A 13,913-nucleotide genomic window follows, 5' to 3' on the forward strand; every position below is an offset into this window, starting at 1 on the left:
TGGCTTTGGATTAGAAATCTGATGCCAGTTGGAGTCTTTTTCTTTATAGGGGAGTTATTTTTTGTCTTTGGAACCTCTTAGAATCTTCTGATCCTTGGTGCTCTGAAATTTCACAATGAGTGTGTCTAAGCAGAAGAATTGTTTCTTTATTCTTACTGGGCATTTGGTAGCCCTTTTGTTTTGAAAATTCTGAGCCTTTTTCTTCTATTTCCTTAATTATTTCACCTTTGTGTTTTCATCATTCTCTGTTTTAAACTCCGGAAAAGTAGATGCCAGAACTTTGGAAGTGATCTTCTGTGAATTTTTCTCTTCATATTTTCTGTCTTATTCTCTTTTTCTTCTATGTTCTGGAAGATTTTTCTTAACTTCACATTCTATCATTTCTATTAAACTTTTAATTGTGCAGTCATATATTTTTTTTTTACAATGCAAACAGACCTTTCAACTATTTAATACCTATCTACACACATGTTACCAACAGGTATCATTCTCTCTTTATAAATGAAAAGTTCAAGTCAGATATCGGTCCAAAGGCCTCTTTCTTCCTCAGGGAAGTGTGCAGAGGACCCCAGGCCTTGATACCTTAACTCCTAGAACCTGTTGGGGAGGTTTTCGAAGTACAGGTAGGGAAGTAGAGATGCCAAAGGACCTAGACCAGAAGGCATCTGTATTTGTGGACATTTTAATGAACTTCCCTCCATGTAGCTTCAAGCTGCCAGGACACAGGTCCCACCAACACCCTTAATCTTCTCCTGGGCTCTTCTGCTGAAGAACTTGGCCTTCACAATGACAGGCTGCTTTGGGAGCTTTCCCTTTCCCAGAACTTTGTAGTAGCCCGATCACACCACATCAGTGATAGGAGCAGCTCCAGTCTTGTTTTTGGCAGCATTTACCCGTGTCTGCTCACTGACCAGGGTCCACAGTTTATCAAGGTTGATAGCTGGGCAGAAGCTCTGGTTCCTCTTTAAGGGGTAATGCCTCATACCAACTTTCCCAGAGTAACCTGGGTGATATTTGTCGAAGTTGATTCTGTGATGATGCAAGCCACCAGCATTACCACGGCCCCCCGGGTGCTTCCTGCGCTTGCCTATGCGGCCGTGGTCATGGCCGTAGCTCACGTAGCCCCGAAGTTTTCGGGTCTTCCTCGGTCTGGATGGCATGTCGGTGGCTGAGCTGCAAGAGCGCAGTCATATATTTTTTTTAAGTGTCTGAGCACTCTTTCTTGGTTTCTGATTGTTCCTTTTTCTTAGCATTCTGTTCTCATTTATACATACAATATCTATCCAAATCTTTCTGGAGTAGGGTGGTCATCTTATTCAGCTGGGGCTGCTGTAACAAAACTATCGTAGACTGGTGACTTAAGCAACATTTACATCTCACAGTTCTGAAGGCTAGGAAGTCCAAGATCAAGTGCCATACCCCACATAAGCATCTCTAAAACCCTGATGCCCTGCCCCCCATGTGACATATAATTCTGATTAAAAAAGTGAACTCCTTTTCATGTGGAGGAAGCCTAAAGGCCATTAACTTGATTTAAACAAGCTTCCAAAGAATATGGCATCCATGAAAGAGAAAATTAAAAGAATGAAAGGATAGTTGAAGTACTGAGGCAGAAATCACTAAGAAATTGTTAAAAAATAATAATAACATGAAAAAATAGCAAATAAAGTTTCAAAACATATAATACAGAACTGAAATGCATAAATATATGTCACAATATATATCTACATACTGTGTATGAGGCCCCTAGAACACAAGAAATACAAAAAATTCACTGTTAGTAACTCATTCTCGAATTGCCCCCCTTAAAAATCATTGCCCCCCTATGGGGCATGTGCCCCATACTGGGAACCACTGCCCTAGACCATATGATAGGGACTAGAACTACAAACAGTCAAGGAGGTCCTGCCCCCTCTGTCATCTGCGCTGCACTCTGTCTCCCAGAAGAGATGATAGCAACCAAGTTTCCATTGCTTTTGTTTGAGTTTAACAGAGGTCAATCCCCTGCAAAATGTGTACTAAGTAAATTCTAATCATGTTAACCCTTGTGCATGGGTTGCAGTTTCCTATTGTCCTCCCAAACCTGAACTTCCCACCCCATGCTCCATATTTTTTCAAGTGGGCAGTTTGCTCAACAGAGTGGTCTGACAGGGGAGCTCATGCTGGAATACTGTGGTTCTCAATTGGGTTGATGCTACTTCAGGAGCATTTGGAAACTGGAGAGCAGTTTTCTAGGGAGTCACAGTGATTGAGTGAACCTACTGGCATTTAGTGGACCATTGCCAAGGACCACTCTGACAATAAGAAATTATCTGCATCTCACCCAACCTTGTCCTGGACAATTACATAGGTGCAAACCTGTTTTTAATTACCTGAACCTAGAACCATCACACAGTTTGGGGGGCTTGGGGGTGCACTTATTTTGTTTACAGTTTAACGTACACTTAATTTAAAAGACTGTGACCACTGTGTAAATCAAGGGAAGACTTTATTTTGTTTGGTGCTTTACAAAGGACTATTGGGTATTTTGGTGAACACATCACTGACAGCGACACCTCTCATAGTTTTGAGTCACCAGTATAATGTGCCTCAGTCTATACTTGTGACTGGTGCGTTCATGGGGATTTTATGTGGGTGCAAGTGTCTGAGCACTTTCTCATGCCTAGTAGTGCAGTCATTTGTATGTTGAGATACATGTCATTTTTATTGTGTCCACCTTCCTTATATATTCTGGCCTACTTTTCTAGGTTTTGGGGAAATGCCAATGAAATTCTATATCCATTTATAGAGATGTTCCTGGTCAAACACATCATCATCATCATTATCATCATCAAACAAATTTTCTGAGTCCTAAGATACTGTTAGACAACAGTAATTTGTTTGAAAGTATGTATGCATGTAGGTTATATTTCCTATGAAATTCACTTCAGGACGGTAAGAGGGCATAAGAGGTGTTTGTTTTAAAAAGGATCATCGATCCTGATGGATCAGTGAACACCCTCTAAAGCCCCCCTGTAGAAGAAGGCACTGTCTGCACAGCAAACCCACAGAACAGTAGTGAGTGAGCAAAACAGGCAGGAAAAGTCCTGCCCCAGGCACAGCCTGGCTTAATGACCACGTTGCAGATAATGGTCAGGTTGCTGCTGTATCCTGTGAGCAGCTGCAGGAAATCAGTCTGGCTGCGGGCATGCTTTACTCTGAGTTGCTGGAGTCAACTTTGGCGTTCATTTACAAGAATGGAAATTGCATTTAGTATATGACAGATCGACAGAAGCCTTTCCATTTGCAAAGCACCTGGGAAAACCTTCTAATAGGCCTACTACACGATCGACACTTAATGAATATGTAACAGAAGTATAATTTGATTGAAGTAGGATATTCTGACCTATTTTTCTGGGTTTGGGGGAATGCTGATGAAATTCTAGACCTCTGGCTGGAATTTCTAACCAAAGAAATGTTCCCAGTCAAAATCACATCGTCATCATCATCATCATCATCACCGTCATCAAATAATTTTGCTGAGTGTCGAGCTGCTATTCATGGAACAGTAGCTGAGCCTGCTCATCTTGGTAGTGCTATGATCATTACAATTTCTATTATCCAACCTTCAATTCATTTATTTAACATTCAAAAAACATCTATCAAGCACCTACTCTGTGCCAGACTGTGCCATGTCTGAACAAGATGTCATACCTACTCTCCTGGAGTTCACAGATTCAGGGAAAAAATAGATATGAAATAATTATGCAATTATGTGTGCATTTATAGCTGATTTAATTATAAATAAGGAGAAAAATTGCTTGAATACCCCATAAGCACCTGAATTCATCATTTTTTGCCTTCTACCCCCAAACTCCCTTCTCTCCAAAAGTCCTGATCTTACTTATCTGCACTTCTCTCCAACCAACCCCCAAAGTCATAAAACTAAGTTATTTTAGCAATTGTTTCTGCCACACTTCCCACCCAATTAATCACCAAGTGCTGTTACTTTTACCTCCCAAATGCTTCTGTAATGTGTCCCTTCCTCTCTGTCCCCACCACTGCCTTTATCATCAGTCTGGACTGTGTGACAGTTCTGTGACAAGTCTCCCTGCCTTAAGTCTTGCACTGGTATCGATCAGGGTGCAGGTACAGAGAACAAAATCCACTCTATCCAGTTTGGGCAGAAGGTGATTTGTTAGAGGGCATTAAATGGCTTATAGAATTGTTGGAGAAGCTGAAGAAACAGGTTGAGCTTCTGAAAATGGCTTTGAGAGCCATATTGCAGAACCTGGATACCAAGGGAATTACTGCCTCTTTTACAATCAAGAAGCTGCTTACCAAATACAGAGGCTGTGCTTCAGCTGCCAGCTCCAGAACCATGCCTCCACTGCCATGATCAGGATGCCAGCATGACCAGGCAAACAGGACAATTAGCAAACAGCTGTGATTAGAAACAACCTTGGTCGTGAAACCACTGCAGGAAACCCCAGCAACTTCATGAGGGACCTGGCCACACGACTAGCAGAGGCTAGCCCTCTGCCTCATTTCCACCTTCCAAATCTTGGATAAACACGTCTGATTGATAAAACCAGAGCACTAGCTGCAGTGGGGTCTTAGAGGTGTAGCTTTAGCTTTCTCCCTGAGAACTGCAGTATAGGAAGACTATGCGGGAAGGTTGGAATAGATGTGTGAACCCACCACATCCACCTGACTCCCTTGACAGTCTCCCCTTAGAGATGTATCTGAAACACAAATGTGACCACATCTCCCATCTACTAACATTCTTTCAATGGTTCTCCACTGCCCATAAAATAAAGTTCAAGTTCCTTGGCCAGACTTCTCCTTTCTTGACATATCACCACAGCCATTCACACTTCTAATAGTAGGACCCCATGTCTTTGTGCCCTCCATTGTCTTTGTCTGGAGCACTCTTCCCTCTTCACCTGGCTAACTTTTACTCATCCTTCAAGATCAGTTCAGGTGCACCAGGAAGCTCTTCTAGAACTGTAGGAGTCATGTGCTACCTTGTAGCTTCCTAGACATGCCTATATCTTGGAATTATCTGCTTACCGCTCTGCCTGTGTCATTAGTTATGTGTTCCCTTGGAGCAGCAACTAAGTCTTAATTCATTTTTATATCCTCAATGCCTAGCACAGTGCTTGGCCCCAAGTACCCGCTAAATAAAAATGTGTTAAACTGAGAGCAATGGTACTGAATGAAGCATGTCTCAGTTGGGCTCCCCAGGAAATCAGACTCTGGGACAGAGCTGGCATGCAGGAAATCTTGGGGGAGTGCCTTGGGGATCAGCCTTTGCTGTGGGGAGCAAGTGGAGCAGGCAGTAAGGAAGCAAGGTCAGGGAGAGGGAGACATTGGACTATGACACAGTGGTAATGGACCTCAGCCAACCCTGTAGTGAGCTCTAGGACTAAAGGCCCCTTTAGAATTGACCCACCTGGAAGCAAACGGGCTAGGCTTTTAAATCCCCATGAGAGCTAATCATTGGGTGTGGTGAGAAGGTGTCACCTTGGGCTTAGGCTTCCTTCAGATGAGGGCAATTCCTGGAATGTGACTGTGTCATCCAGGGTTTGATCGCAGAAGATCAACCAGGATGAATAGGTGGACAGAAGGATTCAGGGATGGATAAACACACAGATAGTATCTATAGCTGATTTAATTGTGAAAAAATATATTTACTTATTGAAGAGATCTGATTTTATGCTATTGTGAGAGCTGGTTACACAGTTTATGTGAAACTACTGTCTGTCTGGCACTGGAGCCTGAAGTCCCCAGGACAGGTGGTCAGGAGAGAAGATGGAAGTGAAGTAGGGGAAGTGGGACAAACTAAAACCTGTGAAGCTGAGCTGGAACCCAAAAGGATGGACTAGAACCCATGTCTATCTCTCTATCTAAGCCGCCGTCTTAGCCGATGAGAATATAAAAAAGCTGGTGCCCTTCATAGGGAGCCAAGAGCTGCCATCCACCAACACTCCCAGTGTCTGGGGAAAAGAGTGCCTCCTACTAAAAGAGGGAACCTGGACAGAGGGCCACAGCGGCCACTCCTAATGCTGTACAAAGAATACCATTCGGCCAGCTTATTCCCTCCAGGGCCTCATTACCTAAGGACCAAAAAACCCAGCCTCGGGAAGCAAGTAAATCACAAATAGTCAAAGCATATCAAATGATGAAATGAAATTAAACTGGTTAACAAATATCTCACATACATTCACATACTGTGAAATGTGAGGTGAGATGAAAGAGAATAAGGGACAGAATAAGAAACATCCATGGGCCAGAGGGAATTTTCAAGGGGTTCACAACATTAGAGGTGATAGTGAAAGGCAGATCTGAGCTGCACGGTAAGGACAGGAGACAATGAAGACAGGAAATGATAAAAACACACGCTGTGTTGTTTTAATGGGGAATATGGGAAGTGGGGTTGGGAGAATGAAAGTCTGGGAAACACTAATTTAAAAACAGTATATTGAGCCTGGTAGCTGTACATTTCTAGGGGAACTCTGAGAAATCTATTTATTTATCTTTTTTTCTAGTCCTTCCTACTCCTCAGACATTGTCTTGGTTGTCTTAGTTAAGGATGTCGTTGCCCATGGCAGACATCACTAATCAATCACAGCATTCTCTCCTGATGTGCCTAAAAGCAATCTCAGAATCCTTCTTAGCACAGCTTTCCACATAACCATACCAAATGATTGGATGGAACTTAATAGTCATCCCTACCCATAATCCATTCCATTCATTAACTTACCATTGCCACTAATAGTACCCTTTTATCACATCACCTTTCCGCATCCCTGGCTTTACATTAGGAGTGAAAGTATTGGAGTCTGTTAATCCTGTTTCTACACCTACTTCACCACAGCACAATCCTGCTTCTCAGGGTTAGGACTAGGAGAGCACAGGCAGGTATGGGGGAATAAACCCACCTGCCATTTTTTGAATGGAAATTGTTCTTGAGAAGTTGACATTGGAAAGAAAAAATAAAATAGGCAAAAATAACAGGGAAACTTCTGTTTTCATTAGTAACAATTATAAAGAAGATATATTTAGAGTTGTACCTTGCTTTCAGCAATGGATAGATATGAATTGAATTTTTAAAATCAACCTATTGGTTTAGATCAGTGGTTCTCAACCTGTGGGTCTCGACACCTTTGGGGGTCGAACGACCCTTTCACAGGGGTCACGTAAGACCATCGGAAAACACATATATAATTACATATTGTTTTTGTGATTAATCACTATGCTTTAATTATGTTCAATTTGTAACAATGAAATTGGGAGTCACCACAACATGAGAAACTGTACTAAAGGGTCGTGGCATTAGGAAGGTTGAGAACCATTGGCTTAGATGATCATTTCAAAAACCTTGGTATCTGATTTATTACCTTAATATTTTAACAATGCATTAATAGTACATTCCTCTGGCCTTACTCCCAATTAATTTTCTGTAAGCAAGCATTTAAATGTTAAGAAATGTCTTTGTAAGGTAAATGATTCAGTTGTAGTACAAATAAGCCTCTCAGTTCATTTAATACTAGAAGCCTGGTGCACGAATTTGTGCACCAGTGGGGTCCCTTGGCCTGGCCTGTGGGATCGGGCCGAAACTGGCTCTATGACATCCCCTGAGGGGTCCTGGATTGTGAGAGGGTGCAGGCCAGGCCGAGGGACCCCAACGGTGCATGACTGGGGCTAGGGAGAGATGCGGGAGGTTGGCCAGCCAGGGAGGGACCGCAGGAGGGCTCTAGGGCATGTCCAGCCCGTCTCTCTCAGTCCTGGTCAGCTGAACCCCAGCAGCAAGCTAACCTACTGGTTGGAGCATTTTCCCCCTGGTGGTCAGTGCATGTTATTGCAAGTGGTTGAGCGGCCTTAACATATCATTAGCATATTACACTTTGATTGGTTGAATGGCCAACTGGTCAACCGGACACTTAGCATATTAGGCTTTTATTATATAGGATTAATAGTACCTGCTGCTATTATGGACATTTATTTTTTTTTAAAACACTACCATACTTAAATGTATTTGATCATCCAAATAATCTGTAAGGTAAGTGTAGAGCTGCTGTCACTGTACTTTCTGAAGAAGAAACAGGAAGTGTGTATTATAAGTGCTTTGCTCAATTAAGTTCACATGGCTAGTTACTGATGGTTACGACTTGGTCCCATGTCATCTGACTTGTGGCCTAAGCAGATTGTGTTTTCTACGGGAGTACGCTATGGCAGTTTACATGTCTGCTTGTTTATTTTTTTAAGGTGACATTTGCTGTATCAGATTATCTGAATTGAAGTATATTCCAAAGTGATCTGCTTGCAGAGGAAATGAACTATGGTTTATACATTGATTCTCAATCTTTGGTGTTCATCAGACTTATCTGAGATGCTTCTTTAAAATGCAGGTGCTGGGTCCCCCCTCAGACCTCTCAAATCTGAATCACGGGGACAATGGGAGGGAAGGCATCTGCAGTTGAACAGTTTTCCGTTAATCCTAAAAGTTACCAATGTTTGCGGACTGGTTAAACCACTAGTTGACTACCTAACTTCAGATGAGCACACATGATGATCAGTAGCCAAACTCAGAAAGGTAATGTGCAGTCATCAGCTATGGATTATACTAAATATGCCATTATGTTGTCGGTGAAAGCATAGTGATCCAAAGGACCAAAAGGATTTGTATTACATCATTGTTTGCCACCAAAAAAACATGAAACAGCTTTTCTCTCTGCCCTTTGATACACATCAAGGGAAAAAAAGACATAATTCCCCTGGGTCGTTTTTGAGACCTTCAGGTAGTTGGTTCTATTAGCATTTGAGGAAGGTCTTGGGGGTCAACTTTTGGGAAAATCAGAAGTTCGGTGTGCAGGAACAATGCCATGGGCTCACCAACATTTTCTCATCTTCCTGGCAGCATCACTAGACTAATTTGCTGTCTTCCTGCATGGGATGGGGCCAGGGGAGGGGATCCCACCATCGAATACGGAAGGAAGTGTGGTATTGAAAGCAGAGCTGCAGTCTTCATGTGATCTCTTTTCCTTCATCTGCTGGATGCAGAGGACACAGTGGAGAGCACCCAGCTTTGGGGCCAATGCCAGAGACACAAGGTGGAAGGAGCCTGGATCCCTAAATGACTTTGCTCCACCTTCCCCTCAACCCTGAGCCTCCAATCCACATTGGGCTGTGATGTCAGTGAGGCTAGAGGAAAATAAATTTTGGAGGCTAAGTCATCACTAAACATCAGGTTGTTGTCATAGCAGATTGTTTGCCCTGACCAGCATGGACAGAGCCTCCAGGGTTTCCTTCTCCATCTTCTCCCCAGCCAATAAATAGGATAAGTGATACTGGTGCTAGGGTCCAGCTCTGCCCTTTATGGTTGTGAATAGCCATGGCCTCCATGGAGGCAATCTTGTAACCAGAAGGTCACATTTTTACTCTCTTATGCCCACTTTACTCCCCATCCCTTTCAGCTCTTAGAAATTAATTCCTCCCTCTTCCCCTCCCCACTCCACGGAACCTACACTAGTTTCTAGTCTGTGGAAGCTGGCCTATTGGGATAAGTCTCCCAGGGTTACCCTGTCATTCTCAGAAGCTATCTTCAGCCCCCAGATGGTCTGAAAGGAAGTCTCTGCAGGCCAAATATCTATCACCAACTGTTGGTGAAAAATGCATTTGGGAAGTTGTTCTTATGGTAACCCAAACATTGCCTTCTCTAGAGCTTTTGCGTGAGCTGTGGAAGGGAATGTGCTTGATGGGCATAGAGGGCAGAGAGAAATGCCTCAGACTTCACCACTAATGAGCTGTGTGACCTTGGGTGAGTTAATTAACCTTTCTGGGCCTTAATTGTTACATCTGTAAAATAGGAATTGTATCTACCTCATGGGTCTGATGTGCGGACTAAAAGAAACAATGCCTGCAAAGGGCTTAGTGCCTGGCCCTTAGCAAGTGTCAATAAACATTAGCTGTTGAGGAGGTAATTGTGCTTGTGGTTGTTATGATAATGGTTGGGTTTCTTCTAGTGACTTGGTGACTGTCTAACTGCTCTACAGCAAGACCTTGTCCCCAACTACAACTGTCTAGATTTTTAGAGATAGAGGGACCTTTGAGAAAGCCCCTGTGCAAAGGTGAGGGACCTATAGCCCAGAGAGGTGAAAGGGTATGCCTAAGTGATTTGATGGTATCAGCACCAGAAGCAGGGCTTCTACCCAATATTCTTCTGGCCTTCCCCACCCCTTCCACCGGGCTTTTCCTATAACCCTCCGTTTGTGAAACTGGAATTCCTGGATTCGGGTCTGCTTCTGCTAATGACCAATAGTATAGTCGTAGGAAAGATCCTTTACCTTAATGTGTCCCAATGTGTCCCGTCTGCAGAGGAGGAGGAATCTAACTTGTGCCTCATATTGTTTTGAAGAGAACTGACTGGACAGTCTCTGGTTCACATAAAGCCCTCAGTATGTGTAAACTGTGCTTAGCAATCCAAGCCCTCGAGACACGGGCTGAGCCTGCCCTCTCCTCTAGAACACACAACTTCAGGCCGCCCCAGACCACAGCTCTGCTGACTGCTGCTCCACAGGCCAAGGCTCACCCCTAACCTAAGAGTCTTTAGCATTTCTAGCAAGTTTTCCCTTAGCAGCTCTGCTGAGTGGCACAGCCTAATCCTGCCTGTCAGCTTTACAAAATCAATCTGAAATGACCCCATGAGGGTGACCCGCCAGGATTAGCAGTCATTTCTGACGGAGGAGAACATAAAGACCCAGAGAGAGTGAGTTCTGTGTCTCCTCGAGTGTGCTGAGTTAGAGACAAAAACCTAGTCAGGGCTGAGCCCTCCTGGGCCCTGCTCTGGAGCCTAGGGGCAGTTGGCGTGAACTCCACTCCCTCACACTTCTACCCCTGGACACCCTGAGGAGCTGGGGCCCAGAACTCCACGCTGGACTCCCCAGGATCTCACGTTGCATTGACTTGTCACAGACAATGTGCTGCAGTCAAAACCCTGCAGTGGAGTCTGCAGAACTCTGTCAGCAGAAAACCCTCCCACCTGCACGGAACACCGTGGAGAGGGGTGGGGTGGAGGAGAGGGAAAATCCTTCCCAGAAACTCTTCAACCCTATGTGATAAGGACAAGAAGAAAGGTGCTAGTGGTAAGACCATCGCTAGACTCCCCCGAGGCCTGGATTTGATCCTGGCACAGGCAGACTGGCAGCCTCTGCCTACTGTGCCCAAGTCACAAAAGCAATCACAAGTGGCCACGGAGCCGGATTTTTCTAAAGGGGAAACCAGCAACCTCATTCGTCATTGCTCTTGCTTCGACCCTATTTCCTGGCTCCTTCTCTCCCAATTTGCTGATCAAGTGTCTACTCCAATCACTGGTGTGACCCCTTCAGAGAAGGTGCCTGGGGTCCTAACCAGGACTACAAATCTCTAGCTGTCCTGTCCCATGTTTCCCTCTCTCTCAGCTTCAACTTTTGCAAAGGGGTTGTCCACCTCTTTCAGTGGCTAAATGAGAAAAGTCCTAACCTGAGCTCCCAACCCCTGTCCCAGTCGGGGCTGCCCCCCAAGCTGAGGAGACAAAGTTCCTGGGCAGCACCCTGCAGATGGCTCTAGCAGAGGGACCTGTGTGGCCAGGACAGAGTCATCAAAGATGATGACAGTGAGAGGGCACATCTCAGGGCCCCTGGGCGCTGAGACCAAACTGTTGGGCTGAAGAGACAAAATGTAAATCTTGCTGTTTTCAATCTCACCAGTTCGTCTTGCTCATACGAAATTTCAGTCTTACAGAAACAACTCCAAACTCCACCCTAAAGTGGCTGCCTCCTGCTTTCCCTGCCTCTGAAAGTAATATGTATTGCAGGCTGAGGTGACAGGCTCAAGGGTAGCCCTTTACCCTTTACCGGGTACATGATGCACAGGATTTGACCCTGGTGACTCCCATCTCCTGCCCCTCCCCCCTCCCCATCAGTGAGGCAGGATTAGGATTCTGGTTAGCAATAATATTAAGCCACGTGGCCAGCACATCAGTGATTCCTGGGCTTCCTCAGCAACTACAAAGCAGTCTCAGAGGAGGCCCTGGACAAGCAGCCTCGGGATGTGATCTGCAGAGCAAGCTGCTGCCTGGCATCGCTCAGCACTGCGCATTGTGGGCGATTTGTAAAGAAGGGGAAAGGCCTATGACAACTCCAGATTGTCTCGGTTTGTTAGCGAAGACGAGATAAGCTAAACCTTCTCTCTATAAAATTCAATTAATTTTTTTATCCCTGGCTGATTCGTTTAGCCTTATTTATCACAGAGGCTGAGACGTCAAGTTTCAGTGGGCGGTGCTCCCTCACAGCGATGTTGTCGCACAATGAGGAAACAAGCAGTCCTGCCCAAGGTCACCCACATCAGTCATGTGGCACCCAGAGCCACTTCTGTCAGGAGCGGGAGCGGGCTCTCTGAGTCACTCCTCCTCCCTGGTCCCTGCTAGCTCACTCTGGCAACCAGCTTTCCTCTGCACAGGGCCGGCTTTCTGCTCTGTGATGCCATCTTTCTTCCCTGGTCGACTGCCTAGTTGAAGATACCCTGCCACCCTCCCCGCCCCCATTCCCTCATAATATATGATTCTGCAATTGGAAAGCTAGAGTCTTGGTCCATATCATATTGTAGCTTAGAACCATTTGCCCAAGGTGGTCAGATGTTAAAGACATTAGTCAATTAAGTCTTCAGAACACGCTCATCACTGTTTCCTCTCGCTAGCCAAAAGACAGAAAAATATGGTGCATAAGGAAAACACACTGGAGAAGAAATTGCCACCATTCCTTGAATTCAGCACCTGAGCCTTCTCAGAAAGGGCCAGACTCTGGATTTAGGTGTCTTGAGAGTAGGGCTGGCTTGGGGCCCAGGCACTAGCCTGGACTCAATTCAGAAGATCTGAAAACAGACCAGCAGCATCTGAAGAATGGAGCTCTTATACCTACAGCATAGGGTTGCTGGAAGAACTAGCTAGAGGAATTTATATGAAAGTTTAGAACTATAGAGATGTTTGTACCCACTGAGTCACATGGGCCTCAGGGGGTGAGGGGGCAGGTGACTTGCTGAGTCTTCCTTCAGATTCCCTGGGTACAGCTAAGAAGCAGCAGCAGAAGTTAACTGAAAACTCTAGAACAGTCCAGAGCTAGTGGTCTCACCTTTAGATGGGGATGTGGCAAACTTTTGCCCCTTCCTTTAGAAAATGACAGAAACTCCTTTTTTAAAAATATATTTTATTGATTTTTTTTACAGAGAGGAAGGGAGAGGGATAGAGAGTTAGAAACATCGATGAGAAAGAAACATCGATCAGCTGCCTCCTGCACACACCCTACTGGGGATGTGCCCGCAACCAAGGTACATACCCTTGACCGGAATTGAACCTGGGACCCTTGAGTCCGCAGGCTGACGCTCTATCCACTGAGTCAAACCGGCTAGGGCAGAAACTCTTTTTATGCATCTTAAAAAGAAGAATAACTTTCTAAGGTAGATTGAGATAAGTTTCGAAATTTGTTCCTCCAAATTCAGCTTTTTAAAGCCTAATTTCTGAAGCCGATTTCTCTCCCTGGAGTAAGCTGAAGATGCTCCCATGTCTCCTTTTCACTGCTTCAATGCGCCTCCCTCCGTGGGCAGCTGCATGCCATCCACGGCTCACACAAACAGTCTGCCCTGAGATTCAGAGCAAGCTTTCAAAGGTGTGCTAAATGAGAAATGTGCAATTTAGGCAAAGCATTCACACGTTTGAATGAAGGACAGGAACTGTCAAAGCTGCTGCCATTGACAGGAAATTGATGTCCCCTTTGCTATTTAGTTGGCAGAAATTAGTTCTCCAAGATCAGCCATAGCAAAAGGGACAGGGGGCATGTGGCTGGAGGAAGAAAGCGAATTCTCTCAAGTTTTCCCTTGTCCTCTGCACTCCCCTGGTG

General features: G+C 44.8%; 1 pseudogene; it reads right to left on the reverse strand.

Moving 5' to 3' along the window:
• Positions 1-707: 707 nt before the first annotated feature.
• On the reverse strand, positions 708-1,160 carry LOC139011737 (large ribosomal subunit protein uL15-like; annotated as a pseudogene).
• Positions 1,161-13,913: the final 12,753 nt, after the last annotated feature.

This window comes from Myotis yumanensis, unplaced genomic scaffold (genome assembly GCF_028538775.1).
Source record: "Myotis yumanensis isolate MYYU_CA2020_CCGP unplaced genomic scaffold, mMyoYum1.0.hap1 SCAF_5, whole genome shotgun sequence".
NCBI classification, from domain to species: domain Eukaryota; kingdom Metazoa; phylum Chordata; class Mammalia; order Chiroptera; family Vespertilionidae; genus Myotis; species Myotis yumanensis.